Raw genomic sequence first — 26,821 nt, 5'->3', positions numbered from 1 at the left:
TAATCTTCCCATTTAAATATCCTTACCTTAATCTCATCTCAAAGGCCCTTTTTCCTCATAGGATAACATCAATTCTCAAGCATTAAAGGCTTGATAGTTTTGGGTTGTCATTCCTTGGCTTACTACATAATTAATTCATAGCTGTAGTAGGCATAGTTAAAAAGGAACAGACTGTACTATTAATGAGCTACAGAATTTAGTCAACAAGTATGTATTAGCAGATGACGGGATGCTGTGTATATGGTTGGATCCTGAAGATACTGAATCAAGAGTGGTGGAATGTAAGGTTGGATTAAGAATTCCCTTCCACATAAAAGCCCTCTCCTGTGAAAGGCAGCTTCTCTACGGCACCAGGAAGTAAGAAAAGAAGTCACTGATGTGGCAAGGGTTCCTATTCCTGATCAGCTCTAAGAAGTTTGGGATGCTTTTATATGATGAGGGCAGGAAGGAAGGGTGTGCAACCCTGGTGATCCACTTCTGCATCCCTTAGCATTTTTTCTTGCCTGATTGTAACTGAATATATATGTGCAACATTTCGGCCCTGAGAAGAGTAAAGTTAATAAGAACCTGTATCACTTAGGAATGAGAGTTTAAGTGTAAGTGATAGTGATAATGGAGAATGAGGATTTAGAATAAATAATAGAAAAGGAAGATGATGGGAACTAGTTGTGGCCCTGAAAACAACTGCAGAACTGGGCCTGCATGTCACTAACCTTCTTCCAAATTTTAACTGAGGAAGTGAGGCCCACGAGAGCCATAGAAAAGCTGCTTCCCATATATGTGTAGAGAAGTGATTTGTATAGCACATGGTGCTATGAAATTGTAGAGAAGGTATTTTCATGCTTCTGAATGTTCAGGGCTTTTGGAGCAAAAAATACAGACAATCTAGGTTAAAGAATTGTTTAGTAGTAACCCTAAGAGTAAAATACCTCTGAGAGATTTATTGGTTTACCTCTTCTGAGCTATGTGTTTACAGTCCAATGAAGAATTAAAGCCCAAGCCATTAGTTTATATTCCAAAAAACTGTAAAATCCCAGATACCTCTCTCATAGAAGATTTGAGGGTTTTCTCCCTTTCTCCGGAGAAGAGAGTGGCAGTTGTGCAGCAATTCCTCTATAAACTCCCAAATTTATTACATCAGTGTTCCTCCTCAGTAGTACATCCCCCTGTATGTGCAGCTGACAACTGCCTTCATTGTATTGCCCCAGAGAGATTGGGGTCCGGGGAAATGATGCTGCTTTGCTATAGGTAATTCTGATGCCTCAGCCAGAAACTGCATGCTTCATTTTATCTTACTTATTTTTTAAATATTTTATTCTGAGAGAGAGAGTGTGCATGTGCATATGTGCGAGGTGCGGGAGGGACAAAGGGAGAGAGAGAGAGAGAGAGAGAGAGAGAGAAACAGACTCCCCACAGAGCTGAGTGTGGAGCCCATCACAATGCTAGATCTCATTACTCTGAGATCACAAACCAAGCCAAAATCAAGAATCAGATTCTTAACTCACTGAACTACCAGGCACCCTCCACATGCTTTGTTTTAAAAAACAATCCATCTATCCATATAAAACTTAACAGGAGCAGACCTTGGCAGCCGTAGAGCTGTGCTGCTAAGATGCATTTGCTTTATTAAAACAAACAAACAAACAAACAAACAAAAAAGCTTTATTGAGGTATAATTGATATGCTAAAAACCGCACATATTTAATGTTTACAATTAAATTGAGTTTGGACATAAGCAAACACCAGTGATAACATAATCACTATCCAGAATCTCCCAAACTTCTTGGTGTTCCTCTGTTTTGGGATTTGTTTGTTTTGCTGTTTGTTTTTACTTTGAAGAGAATTATTGTGTGTGGGGTAGTTGGTAGACACTCTCTAGCTGCCACACAACTGGATGCCCAGCAGTGCTCAAGACAAAGCTTCATTCTTTCTGGCCTGCTCACAGACAAGAAGTGAAGATGACAGGGGACTATTGGGTCATTCCTGCCCAGTGTGGTACTCCACTAATGGCATTTTCCCCTCTGGGCCTTTCCATCTAATTTGCCAACAATTTTTGAGAACTTCACTGCAGTCTGAGAATCTTCTTTCCAATCCTCATTCCTTCCCCTTTTCACAGTTATAAAACCTGTATCATGGTCTGAAGTCTCTGCCTACCTTTTCCCACCATACATCTCTTCATTGTTTAATTAGTTCTTTGCATTTGATTCTCAGTAGAACTGAACTAACACCAAAACAGTTTGGATATAGGCGAGATCCTAAACAACACACAGTTGCCTCTTCTCTGCCATAATATATTCAATAGAAATAGGGCATTTCACATACATTGAACTACTATATCAACAACATTCTTTTAATTCTCTCTCAATAAACAGAAAGTGACCAGTAGATTAAAAATGTTGGTAAGACACATGCATCTCACACAGTGGATAGATAGTAAAGCTCACAAAGATTCAGGGGCTTTGTACTACCATAAAACTATGAGGTGTCTAGCGCTATAGGTTATCAGTATACTCAGATGACTACTCCAGAGTAACAGATTAATTATTACATTTTACACCTTCCACAATAAGAAAAGGAAGCAAAACCTCTAATAGACATCTTTAGGTTCTGGATTACCATGTTCCACAATTGGTAATACTATTTTAATGCATGTACAAGGTGACACAAGAGGCTACCAGTGCTGAGTGGGGATCAGAACTGAAAAGGGCACTACAGAATGTCCAGGCATGATGCAAGTTCATACTACTTTTTGCTGTATAATCCAGCAGACCCTATGGTATTAAAAGTATTAGTGCTACAGGAAGATGACTTATGGAGTTTACAGCAAGTCCTAATAGGATAATGACATGTGACACAAACCATGCTATCTACAGAGGAAAATTATACAACTTCTGCAAAATAGCTCCTAGTATGGTAATGAGTCCTGGTAGAGATGAAATGCCTAACCAGAACATCAAATAAGCTCTGTTTCACCCGTTAAGTAATAAGATTGGGTAAACCAGTCAGCATTCCATAGTAAGGCAAATGTGGAAAATCCAGTTCAAAAGCAATATTGGAGGAGACAAATACATTATGTGAGCAGAGAGTCAGACCCTATATCTTCTACCATGATTGTAGCAGTGCATCTCTATTAGGAATATAATACTCACCAGGCATAGCAGTGGGAACTTTGGTTTATCCTACTAAATGTCACCTTATAAGTACTCCAGGAAAAGCAGCTGACCAGAATTATGGAGAATATACTTCCCTAACATATTATATGAGTAAGTGGTTGCAAGGATCACAAGGGATAAGTCTACACTGGATGCCCTTGGGGGTTCCTAGAATTTCCCTGCTAATAGAATATATCATTCATTTCCTTGGTGTCAGGAGTGTTGGGAGCTGACAATAGTCAACTGTGTACCTCTCCAGGAATTGTTCTTATCTGAAGAAAGCTTTCTTGCCCAAAGTTATACCTCTTATCCAAAAGACTAGTCAGTGCAAGAAATGTAGGCCAAGTTCCCTTGCATCAATATGGGACAAGTTTGCAGGGCCATCCCCATCACAGATATCTGAGTTTGATGAGCTGAGACTGTTGTTATAACGAAATATAACTTCAAGTTCTTGTTCTATCACTTTCGCTTTTTTCATTTCTCTACGATGTACATCAAAAAGCACTTCCCAGTTAATCTCCTGGACATAAACTCCTGTCTCAAATTCTGTTTCCCAGAAAACACAACTTCCAAATCCACTTATTTATATTATGATTTTTAAGGTTATGAAACTGTTGATAGATTTATATATTCTGGGCTAAAAAAATAACAACAGAGAGGAAATAGGAATTTTTTTTTTTTTTTTTTTTTTGCTTTTCCAAAGTAATGTGAAACTATTGTGGGTAGTCAACATATCCTTGCTTTAAAGGTAATAAATCTCTCAGATCATTGGCTTCCTATCAAAGAAGATGGAATGTAGAGAGATTTTTCAAAATAAATGTGATATCAGATGTCCTACTGAGATGGTGTATCCTCATTTAGTTTTTTAATACCCATAGGTTATTTCCTGATGTCATTTAGACAAATAAATCATAAACACAGGCAGCCCCGGTGGCGCAGTGGTTTAGCGCCACTTGCAGCCTGGGGTGTGATCCTGGAGACCTGGGATCAAGTCCAATGTTCGGCACCCTGCATGGAGCCTGCTTCTCCCTCTGCCTGTGTCTCTAAGAATAAATAAATAAATAAAATCTTCTTTTAAAAAAAATCATAAATACTAGATTAGATCATTTCTGGCTCCTCCAAATTCTGGACTGTAAATTGTAATTTTATTCATTAATCCTGCGATTCAATATATATATTTTCTTGTTTTATAATGTTGATGAGGATTAAGGTCTTTGATATATCCCATTTAGAATTCCCCTTATCCATGTCCAAGGCCTGTGGTTTTTTTGCAACAGCTGCACAAATTCATATATATACAAATATATATATATTCATATATATACAAATTCATATATATATACATATATATAGATATATCTATATATCTATATCTATATATCTATATCTATATATATGTTAAAGTAATCTCTATTACCCAACATGACCCCAAGATTAAGGGTCACAATCTCTATTGCCTGAGCCAGCTGGACACCCTACATAAATTAGTTATAAAACACACCCAGGGAAACATGAAAACATTTCCAGTTACTGCAACTTAGCAAACAGATTTGTGTCACTAATTTTCTCTAATGGTCTTTCTCTTTTATGTAATCTCAAACATGAAAATCAAAAAAACAAAAATTTTATCTCATTCAAAATACCTGAGCTATGGCATACAGCTTAGGTCCCTCCAGACAGTTTTGATATTTTAACGAACCTGGAGAAAACGATTAAGATTTGTTACCCATACCGTTGATAGGTTCCTACCATCTGCCTCAGGGTTTATAAGGCAAAAAATTTTTGAATTTAAAAAGAGAAGCATAAGTAAGATAGTCCTTTAGATGCAGAGAGAACTTCATTCTTTTTTTTTTTTTTTTTTTTTTATTGTTCAAAAATTTATTTATAGAAACAGACGTATCCAAAGGCAACATTAGACAAAAACAAAGAGAAAAGTTTGGAATGCCAATGACACCAGAGAATCTCACTTGCACTTTACATTTCTTCACGTGGAAGAACTTCATTCTTAAGATACATAGCTCTTTATCTTGGTGCTATCTCTCTTGGACCCTTTCCCAGAACTTTTTACTGTCCAAGTTGATAGTCTGTCAAGACTTTTGACCTGGGTATAGTAATTTCTCAGAGTTTAACTCTTTCTGCAATTGAATCAATCCCTTTAAATTTTATTAATTCTCTACTAGGGTTTTTATGGATTTGAAGAACAGGTTTTTAAGAAAAAAAAATACTATGATCAGGTAATTTGTCTTTGTCCAGACTATGTAATGCATCATAAATAGAGCAAGAAATTAGCTACTCAGAATCTTTCTCATTAGTCATTTCCCTAGGAATTTCCCCCACATTAACTCTGTCTCTGTTAAAAATGTTCTAAGAGGAGAATATGAATATCACAAAGCAGATTTAAGATATCAATTTCAAAAAGAAAATTTTTCAAGCAGTGCAGAATACCAGCCCCTAGACAATCTGGGTGGTAGATTAGGTTTGGTATCCCCCTTTCAACATTTTTTTAAAGATTTATTTATTGGGGTGCCTTGTGTGGCTCAGTGGTTGAGTGCCTGCTTTCAGCTCAGGGCATGATCCTGGGGTCCTGGATTTGAGTCCCACATCAGGCTCCCTGGAGTCTGGTTCTCCCTCTACTTCTGTCTCTGCCTCTCTCTGTGTCTCTCATGAATAAACAAATAAAGTATTTTTTTAAAAAATAAAGTGATTAGTCACTTAATATTAAAAAGAGAAAAAAAAAAACATTTATAGAGTTTTAGGGAAATAGAGCTGATTTACAGTCGAACTTTAACTCTGTCAACTCTGTCTCTAACTCTGGATCACAATGCAGACAATGAGGCCCCTAGTAGCTAGTTGGTTAAGCATGTGCCTTCAGCTCAGGTCATGATCCTGGGGTCCTGGGATCAAGCCCCAAGTTGGGGGTCCCTCCTCAATGGAAAGCCTGCTTCTCCCTCTCCTTCTGCAGCTCCCCCTGCTTGCATTCTCTCTCTATCAAATAAGAAAAATAAAAATTAAAAGAAAAAATAAAAATAAGGACAATGGATTTATGTTATGCTCTTAGAGTCTAAAACTCCCTGGAGGACCCTCAATGTCAGCATATTTAACAATAGCTTTCAATGGGCCTAACCAGCTTAATAAACCTGACTTGTTTACATGATTTCTTGCACAGATATTGATATTTGAAACCATAAACACAGTACAATACATGAGTTCAAATAAAAAAACCATGAGAAGTATGCACATAGCATGTCTCATGAACCTACGGTACTCACCTGCACTTTCTTCTGCTGCCTCTATCCTTTGCCCTAAATGATAACTATAATGAGTATGTTCTGTAAAGTCTTGTGAGTCCTTTCAAATATCTGACCCAGGGAATTTTGTACTATTCAATTTCTCTTGCTCAGGTAAATAAATTCAGTACCCTTTCTATAAATTTATACCATTGAAAAAAAAAGAAAGAAAGCTTTCTTCCCCTTCTTCCCTCCCCACCTTCCCTGACTTCCCCCTCTTTCTTCCTCTTTCTTGCTTTTTCTTTCTCTCTCATTAGAATACAATTTCTTATACCTATACAATTCTCTATCTCGTATACTTCTTTTGTTTTTGTTTTGTTTCATTTTGTATGGCAGATATGCATGCTGACCCTTCTGAGGACAGGCATAGTCTAAATTCAGATATCTAGTCTCGCTCAGAAAGACCTGGATGGGATCAATTTGACAGAAAGCTCCTTTCTCTAGAGGTCCTTTTTTTTCTTTTTCTTTTCTTTTTTCCCCCTCTGGTTTGCAGGCAATTTGTCTTCACACTCTAGTCTCTGAACCTTCTCTAATTATACAAACTGGATACATGCTAGTTAGAGTATGGGTTACACCTTTGGGGAAGGTTAATTCCCTGCAATTTACTAAATATATTTACAGACTTAAGAAAAAGGAATCATTGAAAGAACCTCTAGCCTTCCATTAGCACTTCACCTGGTGTTCTACATCAAAATTTCATGCAAATGAGAGAAAGGTTTAATTGTGACTCCTAGATTTTGGCCTTGGGTAATTGAGTGAACACTGGTGATGTTTAAAGGTAGGGGAAGCCTTGGTTGTTTATTTTGTTAACTGCAGTGTTGAATGATAGAACGAAGTATTTAACTGTACCATACTGTGTTTGAGTTTCCTATAAGACATTCAGGTGAAAATGACAAATGGGAAGGTGAATATTTGATATACTTAAGAACAGATGCTATTCAATAGGAGTTTGCTAAGATACCTATATTTGTTTTGAGTGTATCAGTATTGTAATGTTATAATGAGATGTCAAGTATTTTTTCACAAAGAAAAATTTCAATGTAATTTGAAATTGAGCAATAAAATTATTTTCCAGGTTATTATCATCATCATCATCATTATTATTTTAGTTTTGGTCAACTATCCTCAGGGTACATAAACCCCAAGTAAAGCATCCCAATAAAAATCAATGGTTGTCCTCCCATTTCACTCCATTATCAGTAAGGACTAGAAATGACAAAAATAATGGATATAGCACAATTTGACTTGGAACATTTTCTTGAAGACAACAAATAAAAGCTCTTCAACATAGAGCACTATCTAAATAATTCATCTTTGGGCTTACTCTCTTGTGTTGTCATGTTTTATTTAGAATACTTCTTCCATAAAATTGTTATAGTAAGATAGAGATGGATCTACGTCCCTTAGTTTGCAAAGTGGTATAAGTAGAAGATATATCAAAGACAAGTTATGAGGGCAAACTAGAAAGTGAGCAACAACTGAATGGGGCAAGTCATGTAGTCTGTCTTACTGGTGTATAAGATAAAACAGAAATTTTGGATTATAATATAGTTTAAAGGAAACGAACTAGGGGTGGTGGAAGAGGAGAAGGGGGGTGGGGGTGATGGGTGATGGGCACTGAGGGGGGCACTTGACAGGATGAGCACTGGGTGTTATTCTGTATGTTGGTAAATTGAATACCAATAAAAAATAAATGTATTAAAAAAAGAGTAATTTTACCAGAAGTCTGTCATTCTCTGTGTATATGTATGTGTGTGCATACTCACATACATATATATCACTTATATATGTATATATATATTTGTATTTAATTTTTGAGACCTGTAACAATAGTAAGCTGAGGTTAGATTTCATCTTCTTTAATGCTTAACTCACTCAAGACCTTAATGGTATTGGCATTTGTTAGTTGAGGATAGATCACTAGTTCCCTCTCATAATCTCTTCTTTCTCTATAACAGACAACCTTCCAGGTTCTGTTTTTTTCTGATGAAAAATTTCAGTAGAGCCTTAGAGTCACTGTCAATATAATTTTGGAAATTATGAATTTTATATAAATAATTCAAGTGAGAATAATTATTTTATGCTTAAAATGGTATATGCATTTAATATATGTTTAATTAGGTATAAACCACCACTAATCAATTTTAGGAGTTTTATATATCTGGTCAGAAAATATTCCCAGCCTTCCAAACACTTTGCATTATATTGATGATGATTTTTCTAACCTAGAGCTGACCAATTATTATGGCAAGGATTTACAAAATCTGCAATAAAATATCAGAAGTAATATTCTGGATAAGAATTTATAACTGGAAAGAATGAGATAGGAGAGTAAGAGTAAACATAATGTCTCATGGTTGAAACTGCTAACAACTTTTTCTTAAGATGTTTGATAAACTGGGTCACCTGGTGGCTCAGTCAATTAAGCATCTGACTCCATCTTTAGTTCAGGTCTTCAAACTGTGAATGTAACACAGATTCACCCACAGACCATCATTGCGGGTTGGAGAGAAGCCACAAAGGCAGCAAGACAGGCTCTGTTGAATTCTGCAGTTGATCATGGTTCTGACGAAGTTAAGTTCCGTCAAGATTTAATGAACATTGCGGGAACAACATTGTCCTCAAAACTTCTTACTCATCACAAAGACCACTTTACTCAGTTAGCCGTAGAAGCTGTTCTCAGACTGAAAGGCTCTGGTAATCTGGAGGCAATTCATGTCATCAAGAAGCTAGGAGGAAGTCTGGCAGATTCCTATTTAGATGAAGGCTTTCTGTTGGATAAAAAAATTGGAGTAAATCAACCAAAACGAATTGAAAATGCTAAAATTCTCATTGCAAATACTGGTATGGATACAGACAAAATAAAGATATTTGGTTCCAGAGTAAGAGTTGATTCTACAGCAAAGGTTGCTGAAATAGAACATGCCGAAAAGGAAAAAATGAAGGAGAAAGTTGAACGTATTCTTAAGCATGGGATAAATTGCTTTATTAACAGGCAGTTAATTTACAATTACCCTGAACAGCTCTTTGGTGCTGCTGGTGTTATGGCTATCGAACATGCAGATTTTGCAGGTGTGGAACGCCTAGCTCTTGTTACAGGTGGTGAAATTGCCTCTACCTTTGACCACCCAGAACTAGTGAAGCTTGGAAGTTGCAAGCTTATTGAGGAAGTCATGATTGGAGAAGATAAACTTATCCACTTTTCTGGGGTAGCCCTTGGTGAAGCTTGTACCATTGTTCTGCGTGGTGCCACTCAACAGATTTTAGATGAAGCAGAAAGATCTTTGCATGATGCTCTTTGTGTTCTTGCCCAAACTGTGAAGGATTCTAGAACAGTGTATGGAGGAGGCTGTTCTGAGATGCTGATGGCTCATGCTGTGACACAGCTTGCCAGTAGAACACCAGGCAAAGAAGCTGTTGCTATGGAGTCTTATGCTAAAGCACTGAGAATGCTGCCAACTATCATAGCTGATAACGCAGGCTACGACAGTGCAGACCTGGTGGCCCAGCTGCGAGCTGCCCACAGTGAAGGCAACACAACTGCTGGCCTGGATATGAAGGAAGGTACCATCGGAGATATGGCAGTACTGGGTATAACAGAAAGTTTCCAAGTGAAGCGACAAGTTCTTTTGAGTGCAGCTGAAGCAGCAGAGGTGATTCTGCGTGTGGACAACATTATCAAAGCAGCACCAAGGAAACGTGTCCCTGATCACCACCCCTGTTAAACATTCCCATGTGCTGTTGAGCTCTGGACCAGTTAGTTCATAGCAAAGTTGTGTTTGAAAGACTTCGCCCTCTCAAAGAAGACTGTGGAATCGAAGTTTATCTGTGGCTCTTATATCCTTAAGTTTGGACGTATAACTGACCTTCTATTTTAACATGGGTCTAATTTATTTGCTGTTTCATTTTCCATAAGATTCAGATGATTTAAAAGTTTGTTTCTCATACTGTGCATCAAAATAAAAATTTGAACAATTAATTGTTCTTATCTTAAAAAAAAAAAAAAAAATGTTATGAGGACAAGGTTATGAGAAAACTGCTCAGCCACGAAGCAAGCATATTCCCCAATGCTCACTTCAAATTTAGCCAAGTAAGACTGGAGAAGGGAAAAAAATCTTAGAAAACAGAGACAAGATTCATGGTAAAATATCATATGGGGATTCCTTACCCACTGAGGAGGAGTACTGGCGGGGGTCCTTGATTATAACTGCCGAGCAGGGTATCAGGTTTGCTACAAACCAGGGGCTTCTGTGTCTTTCTCTCTTCCTCTTTCTTTTCAAATGGGAGTGTTTATTGTGGTGTGTTGGGTATTTAGAAGGTAGATAAGTTGTCATTTTATTTTATAATAACTGGTTCAAGTCTGTCTGCTACAGAGATTACATGTAGGCATCTTGGACTTGAGTTACATTTTAGAGAAAAAAATCATTTTTTGTTTGTTTTGAATTCTAAACTGAACCAAATGCTTTGTGATCATGGGGTATTTACTGCTTCAATTTTATAATAATTCTGATTCTCTGTTTTTGGATTCTGATGGCATTACACTTTCTGGCTCCTTTTCAGTGTGTGTGGGGGGAGGATAGTTATATCCAATGAATTGTTAGTAGAAATTTTAAGTGTCATTTCTGAATATCAGCATGTTACTGGGTGCATAAGATTGTCTGAAGATCCCTATTATTCTGCCAAGGAGAATGGCAATATTTACTTGGGTGACTCTTCTTTCAGCCTGGGTCCTAGAGTAGCAAGTGAGAGAGTTGCTTGGCTATGGACATGTAGTGTGAACTATAAGTAAACCTTTGTTATCTTACATCATTTTAATTTTAGAATTGGTTGTTACTGTACATTAGTTGTTATAGCCTGAATAATACAGAAATAATTATTAGAGTATTTCACATTATTTAATTGAATATTTACAAAATTATTAGTAAGTTTTTAGATTTCCTAATTATAGATGAAAAAACAAAGCTTTAAAATGCATATTTCTTAATTTTTAAACATGTGTATCTGCTTACCTTTTATTAAACTTGTGATCAACCAGAATTTTGATAGTATATCTATATGAGTTCCTAAATGGGGGATGGGAAATAGATGTTAGCATATTACCCAGGAGCCAAACTTAAGGATCCTCTAGAATTAAATGAAGATTCATAAATTCCAAAATACTAAATATTAAAAATGTATCTTTTCCTTTGTTTAAGCCATAAAATGTATTTTACTTGGAACATACCAGTACTCTTGCAATAATGTATTTATAATATACTGTGATAGTGAATGTCTTATTTATGGTAGTTAGCAGTGTAATTTTTACACTGGGACCCATTCTTTTACAAAGCTGTCAGATGTCACAGGAAACTGCTGGTTGCCAGATACTGCTTCTTGCTCTGTGCTGGAAGATAGTCACTAGAGAAGTTGTGAGCAGTGCAGGAACCTGCAAAGCCAGCACAACAGAAGTAGGAAACAAAACTCTTTCTCTGACAGTGGGCTCTACTGACAAAACTTTATGCCAACTGACAGAGGAAAAACATATTTTAAAGGACCTCAGTCCATTTTCACAGAGCTATCTAAAAAGGTAAATTTGTAACGAAGAAGCAACAAAATTATAAGGAGCATCAAGAAATATCAACACTTTTTACAAAAATTACATATCTCATATATTTCTGGGTACTGTACCCTGCAAATCCATACATTTCAAATGTATTTGCCATGAGTAACCTAGGCAGCTCAGATATGTCCTGCTAAAAGCTTGCCAGAGAGGAAAACATCTGTTCTGTTAATAAATGCTATCAAGAGATCCAGTTAACACATTTAGAAGAACATTTATTTAATTAGACCATTTTTCCCCAGGTGACTTCAGGGGAGGAAACCTGAATTACATTTCAGCTGGTAATCCTTTTATTCTCAATTGGTTATTGGGTAATAGTGTTGGCCATAGAATTTGAATAATGCAGAGGGATAGCTTGGGTTTGGGATATAATCAGGGTTTTTATTATTAGAACATAGAAACTTATGAGAAATAACTGATTAAAGTACCTGTAGGAGAGAGGAAGAGTTAGTCTATTATTTCATAAGATGTGGAAATGTTGATGACAAGAAGGTTTCAAAAAAAAAATCCTTTGAATATATTCCAGGTTTACCAGAGTCAGTAGTTTATACATTTTTTACATCATTACTTCAAAATATTGCTTTCTACTCATTTTCCAGACTATAACCTCTCTATCATTTTAACTGTATTTGTAAGTTGATCAAAATGTTTACTGAAATGCACATCATTTTCCATCTTACAAAGTCATATATTATATTATGAACATGATATTTTACATTGTCACTGCTCACTATATTTTCATAACAAGTAATTACAGGCAATCAATCAAAATTCCAATTGTTTGTATCACAGCATTTAAAAATCTGTGATCATTAATTTCAACATTCAGAAACACTGAAAGATCAGTCTCAGTATCATAAAGACGTGAGACGTCATGAAATAAAAATAGCTTCATAGATTTTGCCAAAGTCTGTCACTTCTTTGCTTTCAGATATCTTCTCCGAGTAAATAAATTAAAAGGAAGGAACTAAAAATCTATATTGTAATAAAAAGCAGGCCATGTGTGAAATTATTTTTGTTTTTATTTTACAAGAAACAATACGAAAGACATCCGCATTTTCTAGGGAAAGCTCAAGTGCAGTATACATTTCTCTAACTAAGGAAAAGTTTTTAAGCCTCATTTGTTTTTTGTTTGTTTGTTTGTTTGTTTTTCCTACTTAATGTGGTCATGGTAGAAAAGAAAAGTGAAAAATGATTATTTCTTAGTGGTAATGTGGAAGGGAAAAGACTAGGTGAGCATAATTTTTTATTTTGGGTGTTATACTATTATGTGAAATTTAAAAATTTAAAAATTTGATTTGTAAATGAAAAAGACCAACTGAATGGAAGGCATTTTTGAAGAAATATGTGCTGGTGCTCAAGGTCCTCATCTATTATTTTTTTCATAGGCATAATTTTGCATACTTCTTTGGCTAAACCAATAGAAGCCACCCAGTGGAGCCTATACTCAGCACCCAGAGGTCAACAGGCCATAAGCTTAGTCAGAATTATATGAGAATAGGGATAACAATCCAAAGAAATGTGTTTTCCTTAAATATCTGTAACAGTATTTTTCAAGTGAGGCCCGTTATAGGGTGGAAGTTTCAGAGGCCACGAAAACTGTAATAATTTTGAATTGCAGAGCTGATATCTCTAGTTTAGGTCAAATTCTACCACCCAGTAAATTGCAACTTTAGTATGTTAAATGGCGCTTAGTAGCCTGACAAAGTTAATTAGCTTCTAAAATATTAAACTTATTTTTACTGAGTGACTAACTGGAGGAACCTTGCTGATTATGGAGTATAACATGAACATATTACTATTATTAATAAAACTAATTATGTGATAATTATTTCATAATTTGACATTAGCTTGTGTGTTCTAAAGACATAACACACTAAATTAATTCTTCCTGAGAAGCAAGCTGCCACTTAGTACCCAGAAAGAAGTAATTTACTAATACCTGATTCTTTAAGAGTTCCATATCTTGTGAGGATAAACACTGTATCTCTAGAATATTTTTCTCATCATCATTTATCATGGAATTATTCTTAGTATTATAAAAGCAAAGCATATAATTATACCTTTATGCTTCAAAGTATCACTTTCATTTTTTTTTAAATTATTTATTCATAAGAGACGCAGAGACAACTATTTTATTTTATTATTTTTTTAAGATTTTATTTATTTATTCATGAGAGACACACAGAGAGAGGCAGAGACACAGGCAGAGGGAGAAGCAGGCTCCATGCAGGGGGCCTGATGTAGGACTTGGTCCTGGGACTCCAGGATCATGCCCTGGGCCAAAGACAGGCGCTAAACTTCTGAGCCATCCAGGGATCCCCATCATCCTGCATTTCATATTGCTTTGGATAGTTAGATTTTAACCTAAGTAATTCAACACATTTAGTTCTCTATCTCTGTGAGTAACAAGTATAGGAACGATGAACAGCATCTGAAGACTTTCCAGCTGTTTTTGTCTTCCTGTTATTTGACTTTACTTGTATTTTTATAATTAGGCATTTAAAAAATTGAACTATCCTATCTGTATCTCTGCCTCTTGCTACTTTATGATTTCCTTACTATAAAACATGGTTGTGACAGTAATAAGATGTCTTAAATAGTTTAGAAAATGCAATCTATTTTATCATCATAGTATAACCTAGTTTTATCATAGTACGGGGAAATGATATTTGCTGTATTCAAACAAGAAACCATTTCTGCTTTTATCATCTGTCAGCTTTGAAGTTGAACCCTCTCAACTTTCACTTAAATGCTTATGTATGTTTTCCACCCTAAATCATACTTGGCCTTAGTTGTGGTCAATAGTTCACTGTCTTAATATTGAGTAGGCCTCAATGCATTCTTTATATAAGCTGTTTCCTAAGTACATTACCTCTTTGCCCTTTTGTGTAAAGTTCTTTTGTTTAGGACCTAAAAACCTTCAGATAGATTGTTTTCCCACTTTTCATATTATTTTTTTTCATAATGATGAATCCTGAATATCTGGTAATACATCTGCTTTTGGTTAGTTCTTTTTGTATTAAATAATAAATTTTTACAGAATGCACACTGTCTAGGCATTTTAACAAATACAAAGAATGTAGATATAAATATGAAAAGTATCCCTACTTTCAAGAAACTGTCAAGCAGCAGTAGCAAATACATAAGTAACTTCAGTATGATATGATGAGTGATATGACACAGACAAGGTACAAAATAGTAGAAAAAGATGTGATCAATCTGGTGGGATATAAGTTATTAAAATTGTACATGACTTTCTGAGCTTAGATCTTTGTCAGTGGAAGACTCTGAACTATATTTGATAAATGGTTTGCAACTTAGAATGACTTATTAGAATGACTAATGAGCCTAAATCATAATAGTATTATTACACTGTTCTTTTAATCAAAATACTCAACTAAACAGTTTTACAAATTACTATTGAGTACAAACCTACTTGATCAACCATCTCTGAATTTGCTCTTATATTTAATAGTTAATTTTACTTGCATTTCCCCAATCTAATGTATCACACTAATACTAAAGGTTATGTTCTAAAATTTGTCTATTACATCCTAAACTCTGGAATAATAACCTAAATTTCAGAATACAGTGGACACTAAAAATTTTTTCTGTTTGTTTATAAGCAGTCTCTTCCTTTCTTCTGAGAATAGTCCTTTCTACTAGATCCTGCTCCTATCTTTCCTCTAACCATATGGTTCTAGAAAAATCTTTCATATTTTACTATGGTCCTATCAGCTGCAAGTTAATGGATCAAGACAGATTGTCTGGCATAAGATAAAACAACAAGAGCACACTTCTGCAATTTTTCAAACTTAATTCTTCAAAAATCTTAAGTAGCAGAAACATTAAAACATATATCTTATAATTTTAGCAACATGAGATTAAAGACATTATTCAGTGAGAAAAAATGAAGCAATCACTCAGAAAATTAAAAAAAGGATACAGAAATATCTAGAAGCATTTAAGCCAATAATTATAAATATTACTGAGTACAGTTGCATTGCTAAACTTTCAACTTTTTGATTTGACATATTTTTAAAAATTCTGTCAATTTTATCTAAGTCAATTTAAGGAAAAAAAAATGGCAGCTGCAATCCAAAGAGTGTTGAATAATGTGTAGCTATTAATCACTGAGGGCATAGATCTCAAGGGGCCATGTTTTGGAGAACTGTACTAGAATCTAATATATCATAGACTTATGACGTTGAGGTTAATTTAAGCACATGATATTTAATTCAGTTATTTAAATGATGACAGCCAACAGCATTCGAATTGGCTGCAAGTCGAGATCACTGTACTGATAGCAATTTCAGCAATACAATCAAGAAACAAAGATATGTTTTATTATTATTATATATCTATTTTTAACAAAATACCAGTTTACATTAGGGCAAACAAGAGAGCAGAAAAAGTCACAAAACAGTATTCCCTATTTGTTGATAAATTTAAGTAATCTCCACCTCTCATAATAGCACTAAATAGAGAAAAGAGTATGGGAATTGTGACAATAAATGTGAGGAATTTAGAGTAAGACTTTCATTTGTGTGACTTAGGTTCTTAGAGGAGCAGACGCTAAGACAGTATTAGACACAGAGGAGATTCGCTGGGAGAAATACTTGTGAGGGATAGTGGGTATGGGCAAGAAGGCTAAAAAAGATTTCAGACTACAACGCAGGTTTGACCACCGTAGGAGAAACAAGGCAGGATGGTTACCTAGGAAGTCTCTGATTGCAGCGTGGTTACAAGAAAGTTTCAGTCAGGCCAGTGGAGTCCTTGAGCCGACCATTCATCCAAAGAGTCCTGTGTCTTGTAGAAATCGACCTGCATTTGTATCCTTGCTATATTCAGTCACTGGCTTGAAACAGCTCATGGGACCCCTGGCCCAGTGCAAAAGCACCACTAGATTCAGAGAGTAGCAGCTGGAACCAACAGGCAATTATATTGCATGAGCTGTATATCTGAACAGTGTATTTTATGCTTGCTATTAACTCTAGATGTCGTATTGTCCCTCAGCAGGGTACTGATGCAATTTAACAGAAACGCACTAACTCCACTGTCTCTGTTGATATCATTGCCCATTTATCTTTTGAATGCTTGAATCATTCCACTTCAGTGGCCTTCTCCTCCAGCAGGACATTTAGGCATCACTTGGATTAGTTGGGGTTTTCTGAGAAGCAGACATTCAAGCTGAGCTAGACTGACAAAAGATTTATTGAGGAAAATTTCTTTGACAGAAAAAAACAAGAGGGGCCAGAGATAGTGAAGAGAACCTTCAGAGCATGATTCATGTATTACCTCTATGGCAGAGGTTGGGAGAGAAGAAGGGTCAGAGATCTAAAAAATATTAAGCCGGTCAAATGAGTCTTGAGCCAAAGTCTCCCATCAGAGGAATCTTACATCATTTTGTATGTATGGGTCTGCATTACTGTATCTAGCTACTCTCAGTTATTAGCTTCAAGCAGTCTTTCTGGGGTGTGGCTTAAGTGCTAATATGATGATGGATTCAGAGTACAGTAACAGGGGCCTTTTGTCAATGTCCCTTCCTACAGCAGGAGATCTGGGTGGGACATATTCATTGTCATCATGCCATTTCAGTGGTATCACAGAATGCATGTTCCCCCAAATAAGTGAATAAATGAGCAGATAGTAATTGAACCATTTCAAGTTCTTGTTTGAACATTGAATTTTCTCCTTGCCCTGTCTTCCTTATTTTGGAATGATAGATAGCATTAAGGCAAGAAACAATTTGATTTCTGGAGAAGGGGAAATCTAGTAGCTCCCCAGGTGAATATAAATTTAATTTATAATGAATCCACCCAGCAAGTTCTGCCTCAAGACACAATCAACACAATGGAAATCTGAGTTGCTTCACACTATGGTACTTGGTACAGTGTCACCATGTACCTAACACCACTGAGTGCAGCACTCTATAGTTCACAAGATGTAGTACATTTGGGATTAGATGTGCCCAAATACAAATCGTATCATACTTTTGCCATTTTATGTCTGCAGAACCTGGAGTGAAATTTATTTCACCAAATCCCAATGTAATATAAAATACCTAACACAAGGATTTTTGGGGGGGAGAGAGGGATTTTATGGGATCAAATGAAGAGCCTAACAGGTGTTCAGTTCATATTACTTTATTGATTGGTAGACTAGCAATGTTTGGCTGCAAACTTAGGCATTACATTAAAGCTGAGTACGCTTTTAATGGTCCTTGTATTATATGAAAAGGTGTTTTAACACAATGTTATATCTTGCTTTATAATAGTTATGTTCCAGTAAGAGTATATTGTAATGTTTCCATGGATTATATACATTATATTAATAATATAAACCATTAATTTATCACTGTATTTCAAATCTGCCTGTACACCATAATCACTGTGGAATACTTTAAAATGTCCAGATTCTTGTATGCAGGCAGTCTCTGGCTTACAGTGGTTCAATTTAGGATTTTTTGACTTTATGATGGTGTGAAAGCAACACACATTCAGTAGAAATTGTACTTCAAATTTTGAAGTTTAATCTTTCCTCAAGCTGGCAATATGCTATATGATAATTTCTGATGATGCTGGATAGTGGCAGTGAGCTGTAGCTCCTAATAAGTCACATGATCACAAGGATAAACCACTCATCCCCTTACAATCATTCTCTACCCATACAACCATTCTGTTTTCATGTTCAGTACAATATTCAACAAATTATGTGAGATTTTCAATACTTTATTATAAAATAGGCTTTGCTAGATAATGTTACCCAACCGTAGGCTAATGCAAGTATCCAGAGCAAGTTTAAGGTAAGCTAAGTTATGATGTTTAGTATGTTAGGTATATTAAATGCATTTTTGACTTATAATATTTTCAATTTATGATGGGTTTGTTGGCTATAACCCCATCATTACAGTACATTAAAAAGATCTGTACTTGCTCAGGTAAACTTAATCAGAACCTCACAGGATTGAGTTTTTAAGTGATGCTTAGTTATCTAATTAGAGCACTGTTTTATACTATAATTTGGTAACCATCCTCCTAGCATATTTTTAAAGATTTTATTTATTTATTCATGAGAGACAGAGAGGCAGAGACATATACAGAAGGAGAAACAAGCTCCCTGTGGAGAGCCCAGTGTGAGCAACAACTTTAAATGTCATGAAGGCTTTTATTTTCTTATCATTAGGCCCTTAAAAACAAGGAATTACCCCTGGATAAAAATGAGAATTATGTTTATTTGCTTATTTATTTACTTGTTTATTTATTTATTTATAATTTTATTTATTCATTCATGAGAGACACAGGAAGAGACAGAGACATAGGCAGAGGAAGAAGCAGGCTCCCTGCAGGGAGCCTGATGTGGGACTTGATCCCAGGACCCCAGGATCACGACCTGAGCCAAAAGCAAACACTCAACTACTGAGTCATCCAGGTGTCCTGAGAAAGGTTTTGTATTAGTTAACCAATGCTGTGGGACAAATTACCCCAAGATTTAGAGGGTCAATATAATGTATATTTGTTTACTCACATTTTCTGAGGGCCAAGAATTTGGATGTCATTGACTCAGGGTTACTAACAAGGGTTCAGTCAAGATGTTGGTCCTGTCTAGTCATAGAAAGGCTCAATTTGGGGAAGATGCACTCCCAAACTCACTCATATGGCTGTAGGCTGGTCTAAGATCTCCACTTGTTGGTTGGACACATCAGTACCTTGCCAGATGGATTTCTCCATAGTTCAATTCACACGTCAGTTGACTTTCTGCGGAGTAAGTAAATCAGGGAATTAGAGAGAAGGCTGAGTCAGAAACTACTGTATATCTACAACCTAATCTCAGAAGTGTTCTCTCATAACTTCATTTTATAGGTGAGTCAATATGCCCAATCTACATCCAAGAGGAGAGGATTACCCAAGGTTGTGAATACCAAAAAGCAAGTATCATTAGGACCCATTTTTGAGGCTACCTACCATGGCACTACCATTGAATTCCATATCACTGATTTCCTCTCCAGTTCTATTTATGTTAATGTATTAATTCATTTACTTTTTATTCATGGATGTTATTGATTTATTGTTGTCTCTTTGAAGACATAAGCCTATTATGAGTTTATGGATGTTTTAGTCTGTTCAGGCTGCTATAACAACATGCCACACACTGGGTAGTTTATAAACAACAAAAGCTTCTTTTATCACAGTTCTGGAGGATGGGAAATCCTAGATCAAAGTGCCAGCAAGATCACCTTCTGGTGAGGACTCGTCCTTGTTCAAATCTGGTGGTCTTCTCACTATCTGCACATGGAAGAAAGGGATAGGGATCTCTGTGGAGCCTCTTTTTTAAGATTGCTAATCTCATTCCAGAAGGCTCCACCCACATATTCTAAACATTTCTCAAAAAAAAAACCCTCTCCTAGTACAATCAAGTAGAGCATTAAGATTTCAATATATGAATTTTAGGACATAAATATTCAAACCATAGCAATGCTCTTCAGAGAAAGAACCTGTGTATTTCCCATTCATTCCCCATTCATTCTGTTATTTCTAGAGTAATAATGGATTTATCCATCCTGAAAACTAATATACGACTAATCATTTGATTTCTCCACAAAGTTTTCAATGTGGTTCTGTTTATCACATTGCTTGGTAGATGCCTAAAGCCTGAGTTTTTAAATCTGTTTTCAAGAAGCCCATGCTATTGGATGACCTACTGCTACATTCTCTAGTATCTCCTCTATAATATACCTGGCAACATTTTTAGTTTGAATATTAGTTCTAATAACCCCAAAATTCAGATGAAATATGGCATATCAATAGGTTGATACATGGACATTCTGAAAATGAATAAATAGGCATTCTGAATAATGTGGTTTTCTCTATTTTTTCATTCAACCAGATACTTTGTAACTAACTTGCTTTTTATGACTTCTCAAAAGTAGAAATTCAAGATATATTTATTTGCACAGTAGAATATTTCTCTCATAATTCACAAAAACATGCAGTCTGAACCTTCATCCTTTCTTTGTCCTTTTCTCAGTGTTCCCTCTTTTGGAACCCAAGTCCTATCTCAGTGCAAACTAATATAGAAAACTTTCCCAGAGCCACTATTTTACTTAACTAAGTACTCAAGATTTTCTCTATACTGTCCCATTTACTGGCCAGTATGGACCCTTTTCAATTGTCATATATTACTTTGAAGTAACTTTTCATTCCTGACTTCAGTTGAAGTAAGTGAAGTATATCAGATCATAACATAACTGATATGTTATCAGTTGCTGTAACAAAAAACAATTATTGAAATGTACAATAGTTGAAACAGACATGAGAAATATCTATGTTATTTAGACAAAGTCCACCATGGCCATTCCTGTTTGATGGGCAGCTTATCTCCAGTGGTGATTCAGGAACACAGGATTCCTCAAATGTGCAGTTTTACATTTTCCAGATTTGAATTCTGAGGTCAGGTAATCACGTACAACAAATCAGTAGAAGGAAAAAGAATGTGGAAGTTTGTGCCTGGCAAATATTCATGAGCCAGTATTAAAAATGGCTCACAGAATTTCCATTTACATGCCATTGACTAGAACTCTTGAAGAGAGAAGTATCAAAGAATGTGCATGTATTTTGAAATCACTATTATTACCTGCTGTAAGTTATATCAGATATTTGCTTAAGTAAAAAAAAAAAATGTGTCTAGGGCAAGATCATAATTTAACAAGAGAAAATTTAAAATGCATAAGCAATTAAGTCAAATCTATATGACATGCTGAAGTGTAAATTAAAATTATGGACATATAAATGAATAAGTATTAATGTTATAACTATGGGAGATAAGAATTTTTTTAAATGTATCCATATGTTGCTAAACATTGAAGAATAAAATCAATCTCCATAAGTAGATTAGATAAAGAATGGTGTTTGATCATTATTGTGATCATCATCATAATAGTTTCTGGCAAAAGACATTGAAGAATAATAAGTCCAGTGGCTGAGACATAATATGAAAGACAGTATGTGCATCTTATCTTCACTCCATATAATATACTTATAATTTTTTCGATTTTATTTATTCATTCATGAGAAACACAGAGAGGGAGGCAGAGGCACAGGCAGAGGGAGAAGCAGGCTCCATGCGGTGAGCCTAATGCAGGACTCTATCCCATTACCCTGGGATCACGACCTGCCAAAGGCAGACAGTCAACCACTGAGCCACCCAGGTGCCCCATATAAAATCCTTATTTATTTTAGAGAAATAATTTTATATTATAAAATGTGGAAGACTCCATCTTACCTAAGTAATCAAATTAATATCATTAGTAATTAGAGGGATAGATATTATGTGCTTCCTGATATAATATTGAGAAGGAAACATGACCTTCATGCAATTCCTGACCAAAATACATAATCTGATTCTGTTTATAAGGAAACTGTCTAACGTGTACCCATGGAATTTTAATTTATGGAGGTAACTGAGTGATGACACAGTGAGGCCAATGCCATTGAAAGATTTTTATTACTTACACTTCTGAGAGAAGGGCATGCCATACCATGCAAGGCCACAGGGAGAGTATATTGGTTAGGAGACAGGAGCAGGAGCAAGAAGAATGTCCAGCCCAAAATCTTTAATGGAGTTTTCACAGGGAAGGAAAGGCAAAACAAGGTAAACAGTTTAGGATAAGCTAGTTTGAATAATTTCAGCAAGCAATAGGAATGATTACTAATTGCCTCCATTTGGCCCTAGATGATTTAGAGGAGGGGAGGTACTGGCTTTTGTGTGAGTTTGATAAGAAAATGGCTGGTGGTAAGGCTCTGGACTGGTTAATTTGGATGTGAAAAGCATGCTCCCAGGTAAAACTTTGCTGTCTAAAAATTGACTTAGCTCTGAGAGGGGTCATTCTGTTCCCACACAGTGAGACTATAAATGCCTAAGCATTCAGAATACAGAAAATAAGAAAATATAATTAATATAATTTGGCCAGTGTTGAATGAATGCCAAACAGACAAATACAGAATCTATGAAAGCACATTTGGAATGAAAGCATAGAAAAACCCAATAGAGGTACTGCTACAAAATGAGTAGCTTATATTCTTCAAAGATGTTAAGGCAGAAAGAAAAGATAGGAAAACTATCCAATTTTAAGGAGATTAGTGTCTTGTTTTGTTTCTAAAACACAGCAAGGATTCACCTTTACAGTTAATCAGGCCAAAGTTAGCATACCTTCAGCAGTTCATTCTATTGCCACTCAGCCTGGTCATGCAATTATTCTAGAAGAGAGGTATAGGAATGGCAGGGAGTGAAAACAAAAAGGTAAATTGATTTCATAGGTCCTGGATAATGTGCTCTTTCATGAGAAATGAAATAAAGTATGTTTGGTTTGGTTTTTGAAATATGTTCCTAAATAAGGGCTTGTTGGCAGATGGATTGTGAGGAAAGGACGATAATTTTTTATGTCCACTTGTCTAACACACTATTATGAAAGAGAAGAAAGGACTTCTATAGCAGAGTGTTTACTGAAGATTATTTGGTCTGTCAGTTTCCTGTTCAGGAGGTGTTGTTTGTAAAGCTCAGAGCTCCTAAAAGAGCTACAATTGATTATATCAGTGGTGAAACTTGATATATCTTAACTGCTGGGACGTGAGTGTAGCTGCTGCAATCATCTTTTGCTATAATTTAAGGTGGGACAATGGAAAATATGATAAGATTTGGGGTGTAGAGAAAGTCAGGTGTAATTTATTTGTCAGCATTAACTTTATTCGTGCTCTGAAGATAAGTATATGTTAATGATAAGAGCTGGTTTCACTATCAGATTGTATTTTAAATTCTTTTCATAGTGTATTTTATATTTTCTGAAAAGGTTGTCACATTTATTTTACGAATGAAGACAAATTTCCTAGATAGATTTCATTTGACTTTTTTTTTTTTTTGAAATTTCACATAACATTATGAGAAAACTTTTGGTTAAAATGTTGTAAGAAAGATCAATCTAGATCTAAATAAACCAGAAAAATTGAAAGAATGTTTAAAAGTAAAGTAGTTTGGGGATCCCTGGGTGGCTCAGTGGTTTAGTGCCTGCCTCTGGCTCAGGGCGTGATCATGGAGTCCTAGGATCGAGTCCCAGGATCGAGTCCCAGGATTGAGTCCCACATCAGGCCCCCTGCATGGAGCCTGCTTCTCCCTCTGCCTGTGTCTCTGCCTTTCTCTCTCTCTCTCTCTCTCTCATGAATAAATTAATAAAATCTTTAAAAATATATATAATAGTTTGATAGTAAGAAAATGAAGAAACCAAGATAATCTTTGTATAATTAAAAACAAATTAAAAATGATAAAGTAGCAATGGGTAATTTGATATGGGTTATAGGTAAAATCTATGATTAATATTTTGGGTATTTCTATACAAATATAAGATTTAAGCAAAAAAACAAGATTTTTATCTAAGAAGATACGGAAAAAATATACACTTAATGAAAGCCTACAATAATTTTATCAATGTAAGTATAAATAGGTTCATATGAATTAAAAGATGATAATATATTTGAAATTATGCTTCATATGTGCAGATGATGGGAATCTTACAAATATAAAGTGCACATTCATTACAATTATTATGGTGAATTTTTAAAACTAGGCATATGTTGGCCCGCAAGGAAAACCTTAGTAAAGCCAAAATGCAGAATTTGTTTAGGCCAAGTTTCTCTATGAAAACAATAGAAGTAAAAATTAACAGTGAAATCCAAGTTAACAAAAAACAAACACTTTACCTTAAATATTTGGGCTAAAAAGAAATATCAAAATTACATTTATACAATTTTGAGTAAATTATTTAAAAAAATAACTCACATATATATTTATATACACACATGCAAGCACATTCATATAATAGTGATAAAACTCTATTCAGAGTAATACATGAATTTAAATGTCTGGTTAGCAGAAACCTATAGTGATTTTTTTTTTAATGTTCATGGGTTGAAAACACTTCATATATCTATTTTAAAAAAAAGCTTTTTCTTAGGAAGACTATACAATCTCAAAGGATATCCAACATCTTATTCCAGGAGCCTAATCCCACACTTAAAAATCAGTGTCAAAAATATCCAAAAATGAAAGTTTTAACTAAAAAAAAAATTAAAAAAAAGAAAGTTTTAACTAAGAACTAGCATTTCCTTTGACGTTTTAGCCAAAGCACTGTATTCTGTAGACATGAAGGTGTTAAAAGACTGCTAAATACTAATCACAGTAGAGTAGGGGGCGGGGGAGACAAACAAACAAAACAAACAAAAAACAGGGCACGGGAAATTTATTTAACAACGTGGAATAAATAAAAGCAATGGAGTGCTTGAGTGGCTCAGTCACTTAAACATCAGACTCCTGATTTTGGCTGAAGTCATCATTTTAGGATTATGAGATTAAGCCCCATGTAGCGCTCTTAGTTTAGCACAAAATCAGGTTGAGATTTTCTCTGTCCTTTTCCCTCTGCCCCTTCCCCCACTTGCACACTCTAAATCAATAAATACATAAGTAAATATCTTAAGAGTTAAAAATATGTGCCAACTGTGTTAGATCTGACACATTTCATCACTGAATGTTAGATTAGTAGGACTAATACTAGTAGAAGTATTGAAGTAGTAGCTGTGGTAATGATAGTAGTAGTAAAACTAGAATTTTTTTTAAGTTTTATGATATATTTGGACTTGTTGAAATTGGTAGTTTGGAATTTTACAACATAATATCTAGGAACAAAATATGCTTAAAACTTTAAAGAAACTGTGGCACAGTCATCTACACAAAACCACATGGCCTGTGATTTATAGGATATCTCCAAAACTAGTAAAAGGTGTTTATATATATAGGTCAACAATGAACAAATATTTCATAGTAAAGAATCATATATTTGGCATGAATTTGTAACATGACTTGGGAAACCTCTTGGTTTATATTAGAATACATCAGAATTGATCTATGTTAACAAATAATGTCAGTTATGTTATCCAAATGTTAAATTATCTATGTTAAATAGATAGGTTAAAATGTTTACCTGTTTACCTGTTTTCCCTTCACATAAATTTGATACTTTTTTTTCCCAAATATATAAGCATTTGAGTTAGACTTCATCATATTTAAAAGTCTAATTGAAATTAAAGTCAATAATATCATTATTGAATGACATTTAGAGATGAGATATGCTGCATTTTGGAAAATCTACATGGAGACACCTGCGTGGGTCAGCAGTTGAGCATCTGCCATTGGCTCAGGACATGATCCCTGGCCCCAGAATTGAGTCCTACATTGGGATTTCCACAAGGAGCCTGCTATTCCTTCTATGTCTCTGCCTCTCGCTCTCTTTAAATAAAATCTTAAAAAAAAAAGAAAAAAGAAAAAAGAAAATCTACATGAAGTTATATATGACATTCAGTGAAAATTTGTTTTATAACCTTAAATACATTAGGATAAAATCCAAGTATACAGTATATAATTTATTCAATGTTTAAAAAACTCCCAACAGGAATTTTTTACCTTTTGTCAGTTAACTCTTCATAGAATCAGAAGATAAACATTCAGTTTCCACTCCTTGTTTCGTTGTCATTTGCTATCTGTCCACCTTCCTGGTTTTTCCTGCAGATTCAGGATTGTCAGAGGCTGATAAATTGGTGCTTTCACTTAGAGCATCTCCCTTACCCTCTAAATCCCCAATCCATCTACCACTGTCTGTGATTCTTGACGACAGGCTTTGTGGGATATTCTGTTAGCACTATGCAGCTATACTGAAGGAAGAGACAGGTTTGCTACTG

The 26,821-nt window shown here is 35.2% G+C and overlaps 1 pseudogene; it reads left to right on the top strand.

Annotated features, from left to right (window-relative positions):
- The first annotated feature begins 229 nt into the window (after positions 1 to 229).
- LOC112916006 (T-complex protein 1 subunit beta pseudogene) lies at positions 230 to 10,423 on the top strand (annotated as a pseudogene).
- The last annotated feature ends 16,398 nt before the right edge of the window (positions 10,424 to 26,821 follow it).

Source organism: Vulpes vulpes, chromosome 13 (assembly GCF_048418805.1).
Source record: "Vulpes vulpes isolate BD-2025 chromosome 13, VulVul3, whole genome shotgun sequence".
Lineage (NCBI taxonomy): Eukaryota > Metazoa > Chordata > Mammalia > Carnivora > Canidae > Vulpes > Vulpes vulpes.
The sequence above is the reverse complement of the archived record's forward strand: the minus strand, read 5'-3'. Positions and strand labels throughout refer to the sequence as shown.